Raw genomic sequence first — 22205 nt, 5'->3', positions numbered from 1 at the left:
TTTTAATGAGTTTTAAACTCATTAAGCCTCAGACCAAACAGACCTTAAGGGGGGGGAGATTAGTCTTAAAACCAAGACTTATCTCTCAATCCTCATTACTTCTCTACCTACCCAATACGTTGGAGGCTTGGAGCATTGAAGACATTAGTGGAGGGAAACTTGAAGGGGTTTTGAGAGGCTGTGGAGGTGGAGGTCACCATTTGATCCATCTTTGAGGTAGGAATCTTCACCTTCCTCTGTCAAACCTTGCCCCTGACTGGAATCTTGACTGAAGGACAGGAAACCTAGACATGGCATCTAAGCACATTGTGGAGTATCACTCCAGTGATTGAAATTGATGAAGAGACCCTGTGCATGTCTTCTTACATACCTGTCAGAAGATGGACAGCTGACCCTTGCAACTGCACAACTCATAGCATAATGTATTGCCTGGACTCCAGGTATTCTCTCTCCTCTTCATAACTGTGGATCCCACCCCTGGAAATTTGTGTAAAAGACCCTAAGTGACATGTGGGTACAAGGCCCTGACCCTGGGTCAAACCCCTGTGCAAGCCCACTGAGTTTCAGCCTTGCTGAAATCTCTAGGCGATGCAGACATCACCCAGAGACATCGCCCAAAGTGCAAAATAGCATTATTTTAAGGATTTAAATTATGGGGACCACCCATATTGGACATGGGCACCCTCAATAGGTTAAGGGGAGTCTGAGGGACCACCTCATACCCCTGGATCATTGTGGACCCCACCTGAGTGCCCAGAATGGCTGAGAATGCAGTCAAAAATGCATTTTGGAAATAGACCTTAGTAGCCAAACAGGCCCTAGTAAAGGGCTGGGCTATAAATACCAGTGCCTTGGGTTAAATTTAAACCCTTGGCTACTGTTCAAACCGTGGGGGAAGGGAGAAGAAAGAAAAGAGAGAAAGGAGAGGAAGAAGAAGAAGAAAGAGAAGAAGGAAGGGAGGAGGGAGCAGCCTACACTTCTGAGCTCTAATTTTGTGGCACCTCAGACTTGTGCAGGTATAAACACATATGCTCATACCTGCTGCTCTCTTTAAATCATATGTTTTGATGGTTTTCTGATCTCTAGCAGCCCAGAACAGTTGGGGACTGCCAAGTACCACCTCAGATCTGTCATGCAAACATGATGCATGGAAGATCTGAGTGTTTAAAGATGATATTCATACCTGTTTTATAGATCTAGAACCAAAACCAGGCTATGCTTGGCCGTACTGCTCAATTACACTGAAAATAGGCTGTTTGGAGTCCTAATTTCTTGTCCTGGATGCATGGAACCTAGCCCTAGGTGGTAGCAGACTTGAATCATTGTAATAAACCTGAAATCAGCCTTGTATGCAATGAAATCAATGTTTGGTAACTAGAGAAATTGTGGGTTACTATTCACTGGGCTGTTTGAGCAGCCTTTGATAGCCAAGTGGTGGGCCTAGGTAAAAATCCAAGGTGACCAGTGTAAGAACACCCCTGGGGGTCCATGATGCCCTAACATGCATGGGGGAATGATGTGGCCATTGCCCATGGCCAGCAACCTTGGAATCTCAGCCTGTTCATGTTTTTAAAATCTCTGGGCGATGCACTAGGCGATGCAGACATCACCCAGAGACATCGCCCAGTGAATGGAATTTGGCAATTTTGTTGTTCTGACCTGGGGATCCTCACCCTAGGACCATGAATGTCACACCCTAAACCACCCCCTAGGAGGATTGGGTAGGTGACCCAAATTGCACAACGGCAATCCGTCAAATCCCACGGATCTAGAAGCAGTGCTTACGATCATGGAACCGCAACCATCTCTTTACCATAAGCAAGATCAGAGTGTAGCAGATAAACCTACAGTTCAATAATAAAAGGAAGCATAGAGATACGAGGAAGCAGTGATAATATATACATATAAAAGTTTTACATTTCCCATCAACACACACACAAAGAAAATAAAGATACAAAGCTGATAAGTACAGTACTGCATACAGAGACATATATAGGGCGAGCATACTCAACCCTAAAAAGAAAGAAAAGTAAAACTACAACGACCAAGTCAGAACGGGGATAACTCCAAATAACCCAAAAGGAGTCCCCAAGTAAAAAAGCTTTCATGAACACACTTCAATGGTCTTCATCAACAACCACCAAAAATGTGCGCAGGATCGTTATGACCTCCGTCAGGGTCCATACCAAAATCATCGTAACAACCAAAAGTCTCCTCCTTGAGATGGCCCGCCATGCCACAGCGGCATCCACCTGTAAAATCATCTAAGAAAAACATTGCACAACAGAGTGTGAGCCCCACTGAGCTCGTGAGCAAATAACTTCAATCATGCATGCACATGCAATCACAATTCATAATTCATATGGTCCTACATGATATGCAACTCCAGATTTTATTATTAACCACCTAACAGTTCAACTAAGTCGGGTCTGTGCCATTACAATCCCCAATACATGTATCCCTGGTGCGGGCTTCTAACCCCTTCCCGCGATACACCCATTGAGTTGTTGGAGTGGACCAATCAGCTCCCGCATTCGTTCACCAAGGTCAGCCCGACTAGCCCTCTGTGATTAACCCGTGGGACAATCCATTTCTTTCTTTCTTTTCTTTTCTGGCTTATAGCCCATGTGCACCATTCCGGTGTTCTATTCATTTCTTTTTCTCTTTTCCCATTTCTGATGGTTGCCCCCACAGGCATCCAACACCTTAACCCCTGTTGGCAAGGGTGCGTAGCACGGGTGATGAAACTCTAGCCCCATGTCTATATGGCATTGTATGAGTCAAGCGGTGTCAACCCTACCCCATAGTATGGGCTACCATAGGCCCCATTTCCAAGCCGACTACGACAGCTAGTCTAACATTCACAATCATCATAGAAGAATTCACAGTGTTGATCATCAGACAGTCATTATGCAGTGATTTGAGTAATTGAACAGAAGTAAATAACACAACAATTATATTCAATTCTTATTAGCCGGCATCAGATCATGATTACATTTACACATATGAAAGTATTATTCACTCACCAGTACTTGGTTCTAGGTATTCAGTCCAAATCTTAGTTCCAGCAGTTGTCTGGTTGTTGTCCTCGAGCACGGGATCAAGTCCTAGATGTAAATCAAAAGTTACCATGTTAAGCTTTTTAAACTATCTCTGTCAGTCCTAGGGTTGACCTAAGCTCACTGGGTAGACCCAGGGTTCAATTGGGTTCATTGGGAGTCACTGGGCCTTACATAGGGGCAAAATGGTCATTTCCAGGGTTGTACCTGACCCTAGGTCAGAATATGTTTATAATGTTGTCCATAACTTGTCTATGCTGTAGGACCAACCACTAGGGTTCCAAAATATTTTCCAATTAAGGACAGATGTGGGGAAGGGCTTTTTGGCCTTTTCCCACGTCCCACAGTGTCCAGGGGGCCATTGGGTGAGATCCCCCAGCTCTGTCCACCAAAATAGTGATTTTCCACTCACTGGGCATTGGCTCTGGGCGTTGCTGCATCGCCCAGTGCATTGCCCAGTGCCTATAGAATCGATGCAGGCTGAGTTTCCAAGGTGGGGCCTGCAAGGCTATGCCCTAAATGGATCCTTTGCATGTCAGGGGGGTCTAGTAGCCCCTGAGGTGGCCTACCTCATGGTCCAATTGGATTCTTCATCAGATCCACCTTTAGGCTGACAGTGGCTGCCCAAGTAGCCCAGATGAATAGTGTTAAGGGTTTTGGCTAAGCTTGGGAATTGGTTTCAGCCACATGCAGGGCTGGAACACCATGCCAAATGAGGGTCCAGGGCTGCAATCATCTGGGGTTTGATCTCTGCAGTCCTAGCTTGCACCCAGGGTTCCAATTCACAAAGCAAATAGGGCCAACTGGCAGTGCAGGTGGGCACGCACCAGTGTTTCGCCACAAGAGCAGCAAAACAGAATATTAAAAATGCATAAAGATCTCAGATCTTCCATGCACAAGGTCTGCATGGCAGATCTTGACCAATACTGGGCAAGCCCTAGCTGTTCAGGGCTGCCCAGAGAGCATAAACTCATAAAAATCAAAGAGAGAATGGGAACAGCAGGTGTTTATAGATGATTTCATACCTGCACAGAGCCAGGGAGGGTTCGGTTCTAGCCTAGGTAGGTGGTGGTAGCAGCCCTTCTTCTCCCTTCCTTCTTCTTCTTCGTTCTCTCCTTTTTCCTCTCTTTCTCCCCTCTCGGTTTTAGTAGATAGCAAGAGCTCTAAATGAGCCCAAGCCAACCTATTTATAGACCCAAGACCAACTGAGGTCTGTTTGGTCCTTAGGCCCCTTTTTAAAAATCAATTTTTTACTTGATTCTGATTGATTCTGGGCTCACTGGTGGGGTCCACAGTGAATCAGGGGTATGAGGTGGTCCCTCAGACTCCCCTCTATCAGTAGAGGGTACCCATGTTCATGTTGGGTGGCCCCCATAATTAAAATAATAAAAAATAATAAAAATCAGCCATTGGGCGATGTCTCTGGGCCTTGCTGCATCGCCCAGTGCCATCGCCCAGAGAATTCCAACAAGCTAAAATTCAATGGGGCTTGCACAGGGTTTGACCCTAAGTCAGGGTATTGTCCCCACATGCCCATTAGGGGTTTTTGGCACATTTTCCATAGGTGGGTCCCACTACTATTGGGAGGAGAGAGATTACCTGGGATCCAAGTCATACATCAGACTGTGAGCTACACAATTGCATGCGTCTACTATCCATCTTCTAACAGGTATATAGGGAAACCTATTCAAGGTATTCTCATTGTTCTCATTGAGTGGAGTGATGCTCCACAATGATCCTGGTTGCCTGGCTAGGGGTTCCTGCCCTTCAATAAAAAATCCAACCAATCAGGAGTAGGGTTTGACAATGAGTCTGTATGAGAAGATGGGAAATGACCAGAAAGCCCCTCCCCATATCTGTCCATATGTGGGAATGCTTTGGGAACCTAAGTGGGCCCCGCAGGACTTGGAAACCCTGCCTATGTTGGTCCTGCAACACTGTCAAGTTGGGGACAGCATTGTAAGACTAATATAACCTAGGAACATATACGAATGTAACAAATGACCATTCTTCCCTAGGCCACCAACTTTGGATGATGCACCGGGACATAGGCCTAAGGCCCAGTGCAAGGCCCAGAGAATTCCAAGTGATGATCAACTATACACCGAGTCAACCCAATAAGCTTAGATACACCCTAGGACATCCAAAAACTGTTTGGAATATTAAATGACAAGTTTCTGATTTATATCTAGGATTTGATCCCGAGCTCGAGGCCTACAACCAGACTACAGCCGGAACTGAATTTACAACTGAGTTCTTAGAACCAGACCCCGGTGAGTGAAGTATTATCATATATGTATGTGTAACTATATTGCTATGCCGGCAGTTAAATTCTTAAATTATAAATGTTGTGTTTATTTAAATTCTGTTCAAATTACTCAAAATTACTACACATTGATTGTCTGTTGATCAACACTGTGATTTTTACATGATGACTGTGAATGTTAGACGAGATGCCATAGTCGGCTTGGAAATGAGGCCGGTGGTAGCCCGTAGTATGGGATACGGTTGACACCATCCGACTCATACGATGCCATTTAGACATGGGGCTAGAGTTCATCACCCGTTCTACGCACCCTTGCCAATAGGGGTTAAGGTGTTGGATAACTGTGAGGCTGAACATACTATAATTGCTTATGTAATTAATACTTCTGCTCATTATAACTTTGACAATTATTGGAATTGTAATCCTTTTTACTCAATGTATTTATTGGGTGGGCCCTTGGGTGATGATCATGCACTAGGACACTGTGTCATTGATCCTGGTAGGTATTAGGGTGACGTGTGCTTTCCAATCACCCTCTTGACTGTGCTTGTGGCATAAGCTCGGGATAGGGGCATGACAATTGGTGATCTGGTGCTTAAGGAGCAACGAGCACCCATACACGATCCACAAGGCAAGTTCAGGCCCAATTGGAGCAGCCCTTACATGATCAAGGAAATACTATCCGACCAAGCAGTACGAGTGGTGAATCTACATGGGATCAAACTCCCTCATCTTACAAACATGGATCAGCTTAAGAAGTACTATGTCTAAATTTTCCTAAACAACAGAACTACACTCGACCTGATCCCTTAAAAAACTTAAGGGTACGTAGGCATCTTGGTAACATAAACATCAAGACCGGTCACATAAAACAAAATCAAAAAAAAAATCAACCCAATAAAATTAAAGTTCAATCACAAGTTCAAAGTTTGAGCCACATCAATATTCAAAAAACTGTGAATTCACTTAGAGGGGGGTGAATAGGTAAAGGTAGTGGAATATAAAAAATATTGCGGAAATAAAAGAGTTATCAATGAAAGACAATTAAAATTACAAAGATAATACAAGAGTTTATAGTGGTTTGACCAAAACTTGCTTACGTCCACTCCTCTCACCTTAGAGAGAATTCCACTAAAAAGAATCTTGAGAATGAGCAAGAGAACTTGTACAAATCTTGATTGAGAGCAAGAGAACTCAACACTAATAACTGCTATTGATTTTGAGCAAGTGGACTCAACCAATCTTGATTCCGAGCAAGAGGATTCAATTAACACATATAATGGAAATTTACTAAGAAAAGGATTACCTCAACCTTAGTAAGTGTGTAAGTTACCTTCCACCCTTAGAGCTTGAAGCTAAGTGAGGTAGAGGAGCTTGAGTGTGTGAGCTTTGTGATGAATTGATGCTTACAATCAATGAATGGCTCACTTTGATGCTATTGCAATGAATCTTGTAATGAAGGCTCTTAATTGTGATTAGTAGTAGTGATTAGAGCCTTAAATAGTAGTATATTTATAGGCTAGGTAGCTCTAATAATTATAGAAACTACCTTAAGATCGGATTAGATTAGACAGTAATAATCCAGTATATCGATTCCTAATCCGGTATGCCGGTTCACCAAATTTCCTTATATGATTAAAGGTATAACGGTCAAATTCCAACAGTCATATCTAACCCAGTATGTTGGATCATAATCCGGTATGCCGGTTCAGGGTAAAATATAGCCAGTAATGATCCGGTATGTTGGTTCACTATCCAGCATGTGCTGGAAAGCTACTGTGAGCTATTTCCTGAGATCAATAATGATCCGATATGCCGTTTAAGGATCTGGTATGCCAGATTAGTTATTTTCTGCTGAAATGAGCTAAGTCCTTTATTGGGCTACCATGGGGGTTTTCGAATTGAATTGGTCACATGTATTGGGGTTGTTTTAACCTCCTAAAGTCATTCTACATGAATGTATGCGTGTGTATGTGTGTATTACAGTAATTGTGACTTTAAATAAAAAATTTACAAAATAGTACAAAGTCTTCAAGACTTAAACTTGTCAGTCTTCAATGTAGACACTTCTATTTTGACTTGGTCTTTATTTTTGAGATTTCATTTCTTCATTTCATGTCTTTGAGATTAACTTGAGCAATAATCACTTGATTTGAGTGCGTGCTCTTGAGTTGAGCGTATGCTCTTGAGTTGAGTGTATGTATGCTCCCCCTCACTTGGTGCTACACTCTTATCTAAACAACTTAAACAAGAGTTAGTTTAAAAGTGGTTTTATTTGTTATCATCAAAACCTCTATGTCATCATGATGGATGACTTAGAGTTTATGAGGTCTTTTCCTCAACAATCTCCCCCTTTTTGATGATGACAAATAACCTTTAATTTGAAGCAATATATAGAGATTCAACACATATCATTGATATCAAGGAAAGTTGCACAAATATTCAATTCAAAACATTCCATTACAACTATTTTATTCCATTTCCATTTTTATATATTTCTCCTCCTTTGTCATTGTCAAAAAGAGGGTAGAGAGAATTCAAGGATTTGGGTCAAATGGTGGAATAGGAGGGATGGAGCTTGAATAATTGGGGAAGGGTGCTCAAAAGGGTGGTCGATACCCTTAAGGAGTAAAGCCTTGTGGTGTAGCTCCCAGTGTGTCAAAAGTGAGATGTCCAAGATTGAAAGAGAGATTGTGGATTGCATTGAGGATTCCATCTTGGTGAGAATTGATGGAGTCAAAGCCGGATTTCACTTCTTGGCAAAGAGAGGCCACATCTTTTTGAATTCTTTGTTGTCCAAATTCAAGTCCTATGATCCGAGTGTTGGCTTCATCCATGTATTCATCAATGCTAGAAACCCATTCTTGTAGAGATGCCGGTATTCCTTCTTGTGCTTGACGAGGAGGGGGCACATCCTCATTTAAGTTCTCTTCGGCTTCGACAAAGACATCAAATGGAGGAGGGATGGCAATGGTGTGGAAACTATTTTGGGTGATATGTTGAAAAGACAAGGTAGATGCCTCTTCACGATCAAGTTCAATATTAAAAGCCCAAAAAAGGCGAGTGAGAAGATGGCCATAGGGGAGATTAGTGTGCTTGTGGGGATGAGCACACAATTCCATGTACCTCATGATAAAGTATGGAAGGCAAGTAGGGATATTTGTATAAACACAGAAGGTGAGATAGGCTTGGGGTGTTAGACACTTACTTCTATCTCCTCCCCTAGGGATGAAATTGTGTTGGATGATGTATGAGATGACATGCGGGATAAGCTTGAGTCTTTCAGTGACAACGGTTGCCGCATTAGGATCAAATTGCTTGAGGATGGAGGAATAAACTTCTTCATGGTTGATGAGGTCTTCAAAGTTGGGGTTCTTCAGAGTCCAAAAGATACAAGGTCCATTACTTGAAATTTGAAGGAGTCGGGCAAGGTCGTCAATATAGAGCTCTATATGAACACTTTTCACATAAGAGTGGAGTTTCAAACTTTGTTCCATTCCGCTAAAATAGAGATTAGCATAGAAATATTTTACCAAGTTGGGGTAACATGGCTCCGACATATCAAGAAGAGGTTCCCATCCAATGTCCTTAAATTTTTCTTCAAGTCGAATGCTATTGAATGAGAAAATGTCAACTTCATGTCTTTCTTCAATCTTCCGGGCAAGGTAAAGAGGCCAATTCTCATGACATTCCGGTGAGCGAAATAGTCGGTCTTCACCTTCCGAATAGGGTTGCCTTGAGGAGCCTCCCCTAATTAAAACTGATCTTCCTCCTGTTCTTCCTCTTTTAGTAGGTTATCTTTCAGCCATAGCCTCCTTGCCTCTTCTACTCATAGTGAAGGAGAGAGTTGAGAGAGAGAGATGAAAGAGAAGAGAGAGATATAGCTTAACAAATTATAATTTGAGTTTAGAGTGAGAGTAGAGTCAATAGTGATTAAGAAAATGACAAAAGAGGGGTTTATATAGGCTTAATTAAGTGTTAAAACAGCTAGAAAACGGTAAAAAAGACTAATCCGGTATACCGTTTGGTGATCTGGTATATCGTTTCTAGTCTAACGGTCAATTAACAGCTATATTTGCTGAACCAGTATGCCATTTGTTAATCCGGTATACCGTTTTAGCAGAAACAGTAGGAAAAAAATAGTTTTCACAGCATATCCTCTTACTCAAAAGGGTCACATAAGCCTAAGTCTCTTTTAAGTGAGCTGAACCTTTCTTCACTTAAGGGTTTTGTGAAGATATCTGCGTGTTACTTCTTGGTCTCAATAAAGTCAAGTCGGATTTCACCTCGTTGAGCCGTATCACATAGGAAGTGATGATGAATATCAATGTGTTTAGCTCTTGAGTGTAAAATCGAGTTCTTGCTTAGGTTTATTGCATTTGTGTTATCACACTAGATAGAGGAAGTGTCAAACTTAACTCCATAATCTCGGAGATTTTGCCTCATCCATAGCACTTGTGCACAACATCGTTCGGCTATGATGTATTCGGCCTCGGTGGTAGATAGAGCAACAGAATTTTGCTTCTTACTAAACCACGAAACCAAACATGATCCTAGGAAGTGACAAGATCCACTTGTACGCTTTCGATCAACATGACACCCGACAAAGTCGGCGTTAGAGAAGCTTATTTGGTCAAAGTCATTGCCAATAGGGTACCAGAGGCCAATGCTTGGAGTTCCTTTTAAGTACTTAAAGATTCTCTTTACAGTACTCAAATGGGATTGCATAGGTTGGGCTTGAAACCTAGCACAAGCACAGACACTAAACATTATGTCCGGCCTACTAGCCGTTAAGTAGAGTAAACTACCTATCATACCTCTAAATTTGGAAGGGTTAATAGGAGTTCCATCTTCATCTTTGGACAAGGTTACAGATGTATTCATTGGAGTACTAGAAGATTTCTATCCATTGATGTCAAACTTCTTTAAAAGTTCCTTAAGGTATTTGGTTTGACTGATGAAAATCCCATTAGGGGTTTATTTTATTTGAAGTCCTAGAAAGAAATTTAATTCTCCCATTAGACTCATTTCAAATTCACTACTCATGGTTTTACTAAATTCATGGCAAAGAGATTCATTAGTTAAACAAAAAATAATATCATCAACATAAATTTGAACAATAATTAAATCATCTTTCTTATGCTTAACAAATAAAGTAGTATCAATCTTACCCATTGAAAAGCCATTATCAACAAGAAACTTACTTAACCTGTCGTACTAAGCTCTTGGGGCTTATTTCAAGCCATACAGGGCCTTCTTTAGTTTGTAGACATAGTTAGGGTACTTGGAGTCTTCAAATCCAGGGAGTTGGATAACATGTACTTCTTCATTAATGAAGCCATTCAAAAATGCACTTTTCACATCCATTTGATATAACCTGAAATTCTTATGACATACAAAAACAAGTAGCATTCTAATAGATTCAAGTCTAGCTACAGGTGCATATGTTTCATCAAAGTCAATGCCTTCTTGTTGGTTATAGCTTTGAATAACTAATCTAGCCTTGTTTCTAGTTATGTTACCATCTTCATCAAGTTTATTTCTAAATACCCATCTAGTTCCAATTATTTTGGTGTTCGAGGGTTTAGCACTAAGTCCCAAACTTGATTTCTTTCAAACTGATTAAGCTCTTCTTGCATAGCAATTATCCAATTACTATCCAAAATGGCTTTCTTTATATTCTTGGGTTCAATGGTAGAGATGAAGGCCACATTAGAACAAACATTTTGAACTTTATTTCTAGTTTGTATGCCTTTCTCTAGGTTTCCAATGACAAGGTCAAGAGGGTGATCTTTAACAGTCCTTATCTCTTTGGGAAGTTGATGTACTTGATCATTAGGTTCTTCTAAAGAGACATTTTCAACTATTTTCCTAATTTCAAGTACTTCATCTTCATCTTCTTCTTCTAAGTCGTTAATTTACGAAGTTAAAGTCATGTTTTGGCCTTTAAGGGTATTTGTCTCTTTTAAGAGATTTTTTTTGGTAGTTGCTAATTCCATACTACTTTAATAAAGGTCTTTGAAAGCTTTTTCTAATTCTAAGAAGTCTTTATCCTTATGAGATGGAGAAGTGGGGGTTACCTCATTTTGATTTTCTTCATCTTCAATAGCCATAAGTGCAAGGTTGGTCTGCTCTTCTTCTTGAGCTTCTTCGTCTTATTCTTCTTCATCGCTTGAATCAAAGGAGTGTTCGCTTTGTAGGCCTTTTTGTATTTCTTCATTTTTGGATAGTCTTCCTTATAGTGTCCTAGTTTCTTACACTCAAAACAAATAACATCTTTTGAAGAGGAATCAGTATTATCTTTGGAAGTACTCTTACCTTTCTGGTCCTAAGAGAATCTCCTTTTACTGAATGAAGTTTTGCCTTTGTTCTTCAAGAATCTTGAAAACTTCTTGGAGAGATAGGCGATCTCGTCATCAGAAAGTTCTTCTTCATGATCACTAATTTCGTAACATGATTTGAAAGCTACGACCTTCTTCTTAGGTTCTTTTGGTTCATCTTCTTTGGTGTCCTGTTTGAGTTCCATTTCATAGGTTTGGAATGATCCCAAAAACTCATCTAGGCTCAATTTGTCGATGTCTTTTGATTCTTTGATTACCGTAGTTTTGGGTCTTCATTCCGTTAAAAGAGATCTCAAGATCTTTCGTACATTTCTCCGTTTGAATAGATATTACCTAAGCCTTTCAACTTATTTACAATGTTAGTGAAACGTGTAAACATAGCATATATATCATCATCATTCTTCATTTTAAACAATTCATATTTATTAACAAGCATGTCTATCTTGGATTGTTTGACCTCCGAGGTACCTTCATAGGTTACAACAAGTTTGTCAAACATCTCCTTAGCTGAATCACACATACAAGTTCGATTGTACTCTTTTTCTCCCAAAGCACATTGAATGTAACTTATTGCTACATAGTTGAGTTAGACTTTTGCTTTATCACCGATAGTCCAATCTTCTTTAGGTTTGTCTATTATATTTGGTCTATTTTCTATAATTTCCTAAACATCAATGTTATTGGCACAAACAAAATTCTTGAAGTGATTTTTCTAATAGGAAAATCCTTCAGTTTCAAAGAAGGGTGGTCGAATAATGCTGTATCCCTCAATCTTACGATTGACAGAGGATCTCATGGTCTTTTACTCTTAATTAGATTGAAAACAATCAAGGTCTTGAGCTCCCGCTCTGATACCAAATGTGAATTCACTTAGAGGGTGGGGGGTGAATAGGTGAAGGTAGTGGAATATAAAAAATATTACGAAAATAAAAGAGTTATCAATGAAAGACAATTAAAATTGCAAAGATAACACAAAAATTTATAGTGATTCGGCCAAAACTTGCCTACGTCCACTCCTCTCGCCTTAGAAAGAATTCCACTAAAAAGAATCTTGAGAATGAGCAAGAGAACTAGTATAAATCTTGATTGAGAGCAAAAGAACTCAACACTAATAACTACTCTTGGTTTCGAGCAAGTAGACTCAACCAATCTTGATTCCGAGCAAGAGGACTCAATTAATACATGTAATGAAAATTTACTAAGAAAAGGATTACCTCAGTCTTAGTAAGTGTGTAAGCTACCTTCCACCCTTGGAGCTTGAAGCTAAGTGAGGTAGAGGAGCTTGAGTGTATGAGCTTTGTGATGAATTGATGCTTACAATCAATGAATGGCTCACTTTGATGCTATTGCAATGAATCTTGTAATGAAGGTTTTTAATTATGATTAGTAGTAGTGATTAGAGCCTTAAACAGTAGTCTATTTATAGGCTAGATAGCTCTAATAATTATAGAAACTATCTTAAGATCAAATTAAATTAGACAGTAATAATCCGGTATGCCGGTTCACCAAATTTCCTTATATGATTTAACGTATAGCGGTCAAATTTCAACAGTCATATCTGATCCGGTATGCTGGATCACAATTCGGTATGCCGGTTCAGGTAAAATATAGCCAGTAGTGATCCGGTATGCTGGATCACTATCTAGCGTGTATTGGAAAGCTACTGTGAGCTATTTCCTGAGATCAACAATGATCCGGTATGCCGTTTAAGGATCCAGTATGCCGGATTAGCTATTTTCTGTTGAAATGAGCTAAGTCCTTTATTGGGCTACCTTGGGGGTTTCTGAATTGAATTGGTCACATGTATTGGGGTTCTTTTAACCTCCTAAAGTCATTCTACATGAATGTATGTATGTGTGTGTGTGTATTACATTAATTGTGACTTTAAATAAACAATTTACAAAATAGTACAAAGTCTTCAAGACTTAGACTTGTCAGTCTTCAATGTAAACACTTCTATTTTGACTTGGTCTTTGTTTTCAAGATTTCATTTCTTCATTTCATGTCTTTGAGATTAACTTGAGCAATAATCACTTAACTTGAGTGCGTGCTCTTGAGTTGAATGTATGCTCTCGAGTTGAGTGTATGTATGCTCCCCCTCACTTGGTGCTACGCTCTTATCGAAACAACTTAAACAAGAGTTAGTCCAAAAGTGGTTTTATTTGTTATCATCAAAACCTCTATGTCATCATGATGGATGACTTGGAGTTTATGAGGTGTTTTCCTCAACAAAAAAAAACAAAGCACCAATGTAAAAAATAAGAGAAAAGTACTACTCTTGGCAATCAAAACATTCTAATAACTCAAGTCTTCCACCTTCTTCTCCAACTTTGCAATCCTTGCCTTCAAAAGCACCGGGTCACCCGTATCCTCACCATCATCTTCTTCCACTTCCCTGGAAAGCTTGGAACTCGAAGAGCTTGAAGTTTCCTTTCGCTCCCATGTCAATCTCCTCCTTGCAGTCTTTTTCTTTCCTTAGGTCTTCACCCAATTCTCATACTCAACGGTTATTCGTCCATCATCAACAGCTCCTACAGCCTTCAGTATTGTCTTGAATTGCCACAGACTGGCTACCCTCCCCACCAATTCTTTGTCCAGCAGCTCCGGTGGATGAAAGTTCACCAAGTCTTCAGGTACAGCTTGAGTTAGTCCGTATTATCGACACAACCGATTGGGTATGTAGAAAGAAGTGTGACCCAACCCCATCAGGTGCACATGGTTACACCCAAAATAATTTAGCACTAGTGCATCCATAGGACACTAAGAGCACCGCTAACGGATGTCATTAGAAGAAATACATGATAGAGCACGCTCCCAAGCGTCCCAATGGTGGCACTGCATCACTACCAAATGGAGATGATAGTGCTTGATTTTGAAGTCTCCTCTCATTGGCTTCACAAATTGCAGCCTCTCACAAAGCCAAACCTACCATACAAATGGAAATAAGGGTAATTCTAAATGCATGGCAAAAAGAGAGAAAGAAATAAAATTTACAAGGGAGAAGAATACCTGCAACAAGTATGGACTGCCAGCAAAATATTCACTATGAGGAGTATGATTCCCGCTTAAGATATCCAATCCTCTCATCATTTCCACCAAGATTGTTGGGACGATATTACTGCCTTGTTGGATTTGCTTGAATACCTCCATTAGTACAAGGGAAGCCCTAGGAGTACCACATCGAAGAAGGAATTGAGCAATCACCAGAACAAGAAAGCTCTCTTCCTACACTCCATAAAACCATGGTCACCCCTACGTTGACCTGCAAAGAGGTGAATAATTGCCAAGACATCAATACAGTGACCATGCATAAAATGGGGAAGACATCCCTTTTCCAATCCAAAGAAGGACATGATGCCTTTGGAATAGTCGTCCTTCAGGAGGGGACGTATCATAGCACTATGATGAGGAGAGAGAAAGCATGCACAAAATTCCACATAAGTCAGACATACCTCAGCTGTACCAAAGCGGAACACATGTACCTCCGGGACCCAATAGCGAGAAACACCTTGAAGTAAGTTCCATGCAAGCGCCATTTTCTTCATACCCATCAAAGGCTTGAGATGCACTCTTCCCAAGGCTTCATGATTATCCTTTAACATGGAATCCATCCAAGAACTCAAGGCCTTGTCCATTAGTTAAGGAAGAACAAAGAAAATAACAAAATAGGAGGAAAGGCAAAGAAGAAGCCCCAAGAAAACACCCCAAGAACAAGAGTTTCCACATTCTCTAGGTCCCTTAATAAAGCCCCAAGGACGAACAAGGGCCCAAGAAGGGAAGGGGAATAAAAAAATCTCGTAATTAGGCATTTTAAAAAGGAAATAAACTGGAATTGGAAACATGGAGTCGACAGTGAAACTCCCCGAGTCGACAGTGAACCATGCTACCATCGACATCAATACGATGTCGAGGATTTCACCTTGATGTCTATCCCAAATGGTTCACTGTCGAGCAGTGCTCTTCCACTGTCTAAGCCAATTCGATAGTCAGTCAATGACACTCGACACTCACAGTTTTGGCTTCGATGTCGAGGGATACCCTTTCACTGTCGGTCGACAGCAGCTCGATGTCGATACTGTGTTGTTCAAAGCTTAAGCAGTCCTTTACATTTTTGGACAGTCCACACTACGCCAGTGGGTTGCTGCTGCCCCAACATGACATCCTACACCCTAGGGTCACAATGGACCAACCCACATCACATTCACATCGACATGTCTTATTTTGATCTTTCCAGCCACACATTTGATCAAAAATCATACAATTAGATCAAATAAAAATTGGATTAAAATCTTCCAAAAAACATCTACAGGGCTCAGAGGCCCAAAACTGTCTACACCTCTATACATTTTCAAAAACAAATAGCGGGGACTTAACTACTACTCCCAACCATCTTCGTCCTCTGTGGACCTCTCTTCCTCCTCATCGTCCTCATCATCATCCTCACCATCCTCTTCGTCATCACTATCACTCTCGCTCTTTTCCCACTCATCCTCAACCCCTACACCTTGATCGCCAACAAGATCATCAATCTGAATAGCCGGGGGGTCAGCCACATAAGCCTCTATAGCCGGGAGATTTCAGGTAGCAAGTAAGGCCTCATCTCCTTCCTTCTTGAGTTGGTTGGCGTTCACCTCATAACCTAGGATGTCACCCTCCTGCACCACACATCAAGCATCAGCATCATCATGCACCTTCTATTATGTACTAACCATGCAGGTAACAACACGACACAACAATCAACTTACTAATTGGAGAATCCTCTCACTCTGTGAGGCAGCGAGTTCCTTTAGATTGGCGACCATCCCCAATAGATCGTCATATCTATAACTAGGAACCTACATCAAAATCAATGGGTAGCCCGTTACATAAGAAGGGAAAAACAAATCCAGAGCAACATCAATACTCACAAAGTCGAAGTCGTATGGGCAGCCGACAACTAAAGAAGAAGGATGAGGGATAGGCACTTCCCTGCCCGACAGACGAAGGACCAGCCTGACACCGGGAAGAAGGCTTCAGGCACCTTATGGGAACAAGAGGGTGCCAAAGATGATCTAGCCCTAGTATCGCCAGTAGGGAAAGGCATCGCCCTAGGAGCAGACTCGAAAGAGGTAGCCTCACGAGGTGAGGTACTAACACTAATAGCCTCCCCAGTCTTGTAAGGCTAAAAGCCAATAGGAGCCTAAACATGCAAAGGACAGTTAGTAACTAAGATGCAAATTGGGAGCTGAGGAAAGCAAGAAGCAAAAGAAATTGAGACTTACTTGCGGATCCAAAGGATTGAGTCAAACGCACATCAACTCCTTCATCCTATAGCTGCGGTAGCATCCCAACAAGTTAGGCTCAATGAAGGGCCGAGCATCAATGCCCTTCATGAACCGATTAATCTCCTTCTTGGAGATTCTCTCCGATTCGAGCACGAAGCGAGGAGGCCTCATGAGAATGCAAGGCCTCTCAACGTCGGACCACTACCTATAGGCCCGATCCTCCAGATACCAGGTATACCCAGATGGCCCGGTAAAGACCATGCGCCATGGCACGAGACTCCTTGTAGCCTCCAATCGAGCCTGCACACCCAGCTTGAGAGATTCGAATGGCTGCCACACAACCTGTCAGCATAGATGCACCCAAATCAGAATTAGAGTCAAAAATCAAATACAAAGGAAGGCAACACAGCCAAACCAAAAACAAGTCTTTACCTCTTGTGGGGAGAGCCGATCTAACACCACCCTCAGTATCGACACGGGAACCTACATTTCTTTGGGACAGTGTAATCAGATAACCACATCCCCACCCTAGGAAAGTAGGAATTATCTCTAGCTATCAACCTGGGAGCCTGCACTCCCACGTGATCATAGCACTAGCACTGTAATCAAGACAACAGACATTAGTACAAGCAACATATCACAAACATCCATGAATCAATTCAAAGTATAAGAAAGGAATAACTGATTACCTCTAGTATGAACAAAGTGCCACTGACGCACTAGGTGCATAATATGGCCAAGGAATCCAACATCCTTAGTATATGGGCATAGCCCGCTCTAGCCAGTCGAAGGCTTTCACCTTCAACAGATCTTTGAGGTACGACACCATAGAGGTGTGGATCCTCATACTGCTGGTACTAAACAGAGTGTTCCCCAGGAGATAGAGGATGAAACACCTCGCCTGCTAGTCCAGCTTCTCACGGCTGGAAGAATTGGTCACCGTCTTCTTGTCCCACTCACGACGGAACAACTGCACCGCCACATGCGAATAAGGGGGAAGAGACCCGAGAAGCCTCGTCGGCTCCTGATCCTCGTATACCTAGCCACTAGGGCACCCAACCACTGTCTCACCACCAAACCAAAGGCCCATGTATAAGAAATAATAGAGGGGCTTGATCATCATCTCGCCCATGGGAAGGTGGAAAGTATGGGTAGTAGGCCACCACCTCTCAGCCAAGGCCTGCGCTAAGGACATGTCGAAGGACCTAGTCTGGAGAAGAGCTAGATCCTCGAAGCCAGCCTCCACAACCCGCTTCCAAACAGCCCCACATAGGTGGCCATACCAGCTCAAGGCAATCGAACGTGACCCATATTTGTGATAGGTCACAGGTTCCTGCACATCAAAATAAGACACCATTTTAGATCAGCCCTAAATCCCCAGTGGGACAAATCAAGCAATGGTTTCAAAATGGCCCAATCCCACACAACACGGGAATCCATATAATAACCCAAAGGCCCAAAAATAGTCAATTCAGGCAAACATCAAAGAACATCAGAGGCATCTAATCCCCAATGAACCCAATCCTGAATATGGTCAATCACAAGCAACAGGGACTCGATCATAACCACACAATATTGGGACATCACATATAACAGAGAACTACATCAGACCCCAATAGGACAATACTAATGCAACAGAGTCGGAGAACAATTGACCGATCAATGCATGGAAATCTTTCATCACAAGCATATACAAGTACACATGAGTTCATATGCAAGGAAGCAAGCAATATAGTATACCAAATCAAATCCAAGACTCAAGGAATTTTAATTTTTACCTTGGGTGGCTTCCAGGTGTTGCCACAGATATGGGATGACATGTCCCTGAACAAATGGCCCTCATACCACGGAGCCCTCGATGATTCCTCGGAATCACTAAGGACATCCTCATTCAGACCAATCTCTGGATGGCAGGTGGGACCACCACCTTCTCGTATTACAATGCTCAAAATCCTCGGCCTCTTGGGAGGAGAGGTATCCTCAGGTAACATGGGTCTCTTGCCCCTATCGCGACCAGACATGGCAAAGAGCACAAGAAAAGCATAAAACAACAAAATCCAAAAAATCCTTGGGTTTTCTCACAAATTCATTCGGATACAAATAGAGAGGAGAAGGAGACAATCAATTATAGCCCAGGAATGCGGATTTGATCCACATACAAGGTCACACATCTTAAAAATGTGGAAATCCCACGCTGGAACGCTAAAAAACCAGAGCAAATCAAGTTAGAAATGGATTAGAAGAGTGAATCTTCGTATTCATCATAGCAAATTTTGCCCAGAATTGACATCAAACAGGATCACCCTTGACATCGACGCACTGCCGAGTAAAACACCTCGATGTCGATGTAGGCTCTCACTATCGAAGAGGCCTTTTTCATTATCGAACTACACATTTTGCCACCAAAATTTAAATTTTGAGCAAGTGGGTCCACCCCCATGGTGACTTGGCAACCCTAGTATGCCAATACCCACCTTACATGCAGCCCGCGCCTGCAGTCAAGCAAGATAACCAATCTCCAATCATGCCCACACAATCGGCGATTACCAACTTAGGATCTCAATTAGCATATCCCGCACACCCTCACACCAGTAAAATTACCAGACTGCCCTCATCATGACCAAAGTCATACAACCACCTGTGGGAATTTTAAAACTACCCCTGCACCTCTCCCCGTCAACGACGAATTTATCCCCAGGAGCACTTATACTATTGGCAACCCTTTACAATAATACATCATGCCCTATCAACGGCAAATTCACTCCCCAAAGCACCCATACTATTGGTGGTCAACACGTGCATCCTTGCCCTATCTTCAAAAAATTTTCCTAATACGCCCGTACCAATGGCAGTTGTTTACAACCCTGATATAAGAGCCCGCACTATTAGCCAGTCTCATCACCCTAGCCAACGCAGACCGTACTATTGGTAGCTTGAGCATTACTACAGTTCAACCGATGGAGGCACCTGCGCAGGTATGCCTTTATCCCCCACACTCCAGTGTCCCTGAGTAAAGCACTGGTGAGTTTTCACTCAATCCAACGAATCAAAGTGTTCTACAAAATCACTTCTTTGACTTACAACTATGAACAGTCTTAGTCAAAGAGGGGCATTCTATAGATACCTCATTTTGTCTTTCACCCCGAAGGTTTCTTGTAATGATGATGAGTACCCTCCAAGGCCTAGAGCCGGTGTATCTGTGGATGTAGCATTAGTGTGCATTGCCCGAATACGTTTATCAATCACCCTTTCCCATCGTCGGAGCCTAAACCAGAGCCTCCAAGCCCTCCAAGAACCCTAGAAAATGCTAGCCTTGATCTAGACCCCTTGGATTGCACACACCCCTCTACACCTATAAATACACCCTCTCCCACGTTGAGGAGGGTTACATAGACTTGGTCATTTGCATTTACTTGGTTAAATCCTTCTACACACTCTTTACATGCACCCATACTTAGCGTCCACTCAAGAGGTTTGAAGACTACCGCTATCCTACCACTCCCTTGTCCCTTGAATGTTACAATCCACCTTGAAACTTCAAGACCAAGACTTGGAAGCATCGATCCGGTAATCTCAGCTTTACTAATGAAGTACTACTTATAAAGAGATAAGAGAAGCCACCACAAGCAGTGATACTTGCTCAACGTACGAATCTCCTGAGTTATAGAAAGGAAACCTCCACCCCTCCGTGTCGATCTTCTTCTACTAGGTAGGTCTTCTTTGGCCCCTTAATTCAATTTATTACTGTTTTTTTTGCTCAATTCTCGTCTTGCATCTCCTGAGGAAGGTGTGATCCCATCTTTCTAGATGGTGGTCACCCCCCCCTTTCTTTTTTTTTTTCATCCTTATTTTCTTTACATCATGCATGCACCCCTTTGTATGATCCCCTCCCCTTTAGTCTAAGACTCCTCCATGCATTTATTCTTATCAGTTCCTTGATATGCCTTGTACACATGTTTTCTGTGCCCTACTTTTACTTCCTTACTTCACCATGCATATGTATCAAATCATTCTTTTCGCATGCACGTATTCGTTGCGTCACCATGCTTAGGTTAATGTCAATCATGTTTAAATTTATCTAGGATTTGGGTCCTTTGTTTTATATTCTGTATACTAACCCTTGCCTTATAGCCAAACCTCCGGGTATGTCATTTCTGCTCATCCTTGTACTTTACTTCTTCACGATCCTCATACTTTACTTTATTTTTACCCCTTTTGTGTACTTTACGTTCTCCTAAAGCATGTTATGTCATTCCCTTATGCCTAGCAATAGAAAGATCGGCAAGTTCGAGTGGACTAGGGTGCCTAATACCTTACTTGGACCGTAACTTGACCCGTACACAAACCAACAGACCATTTGATCCCTAAAAGGGCATTGCATGAGAGTCATTACATTACATTTACATCATGGGTCCTAGACCCTCCTCTAGGTGGCGACTCCAACATTCAATTTACCTCTCACTTCTCCCTAAAGAGGGATGAGGTGGAGGACACGTGGTGATCCCCCACCATGTCCATTGTCCTCACAACCTAAGGGAGGTTATCCCTCTTGTGCAGGTGATCAGGATTATCATGCCCCTATCTCGATGTAAGATATTTTGCCACATAGGGGTATGAGTGGGCCAATTACACATCATCCCAACACCTACCAGGATCGCAGATGCAGTGTCCCAAGCCACAATCCACCCTATCATCACATATTGATAATAGGTAGGAATGTATAAAAGGAAATATACCATTCTAGATACAGAGTCAGCGAAAGCAAAATTAAATTAAATCATGTGAAATTATAGAGCATCGGTTCTCTAATGATAACACATATTACGATTCTAGCATAAGTAACCACTCATTACTCTCCCTATAAATAGACACACAGTTTATATATGATTATGGAATGAAGACAGAAAATAATAAAACAACGAATAACCACCACAAAGGCACCAATCTTGGGTGTACATCTACATCCAAGTCACAGCCTTGGGTTCCACTTGATTCGCATCCAACGGTGCTCATCTAAGTAGTACCTCTTGCATAACAACTAAAAAGGGGTTACGCAACGGGGTTAGCTACACTAGCTAGTGAGGGAGCAAAGGGGAATGCGCATACATCACACAATCAATATCAAGCAGAATGATGCATGCTAATGTTAGATTCATTTTCCACCTAGCACCCAAATCTATCGGTCAAGTGTATGCTACTATGATAACTCGGGAGACACTAAGGGTCACTTATCCTATCGCCCTAGTGAAACCTCAATTATCACGAAGGGACCTGC

The sequence above is a fragment of the Telopea speciosissima genome, chromosome 5, assembly GCF_018873765.1.
Source record: "Telopea speciosissima isolate NSW1024214 ecotype Mountain lineage chromosome 5, Tspe_v1, whole genome shotgun sequence".
NCBI lineage: Eukaryota > Viridiplantae > Streptophyta > Magnoliopsida > Proteales > Proteaceae > Telopea > Telopea speciosissima.
Note: the sequence above shows the minus strand (reverse complement) of the source record.